A 201-nucleotide genomic window follows, 5' to 3' on the forward strand; every position below is an offset into this window, starting at 1 on the left:
AGGTAAATCACCACCCTTTCCCCAGTTTTTAATCACATGTTCCTTTTTAAAAAATGACAAATGTATTTCTATGTTGGACATACATCTCACAGAGAGACTGGGGCACTACATATTACATTTACTGCTCTGCATTGTAATCCTCTGTGGGAGAGGAAAAGCTTCAGACAGGAACAATTCTAGGCCGGCCACAGAATGAGACAG

Source organism: Sinocyclocheilus anshuiensis, unplaced genomic scaffold, assembly GCF_001515605.1.
Source record: "Sinocyclocheilus anshuiensis isolate Anshui unplaced genomic scaffold, SAMN03320099.WGS_v1.1 scaffold1468, whole genome shotgun sequence".
Taxonomy (NCBI): Eukaryota; Metazoa; Chordata; class Actinopteri; order Cypriniformes; family Cyprinidae; genus Sinocyclocheilus; species Sinocyclocheilus anshuiensis.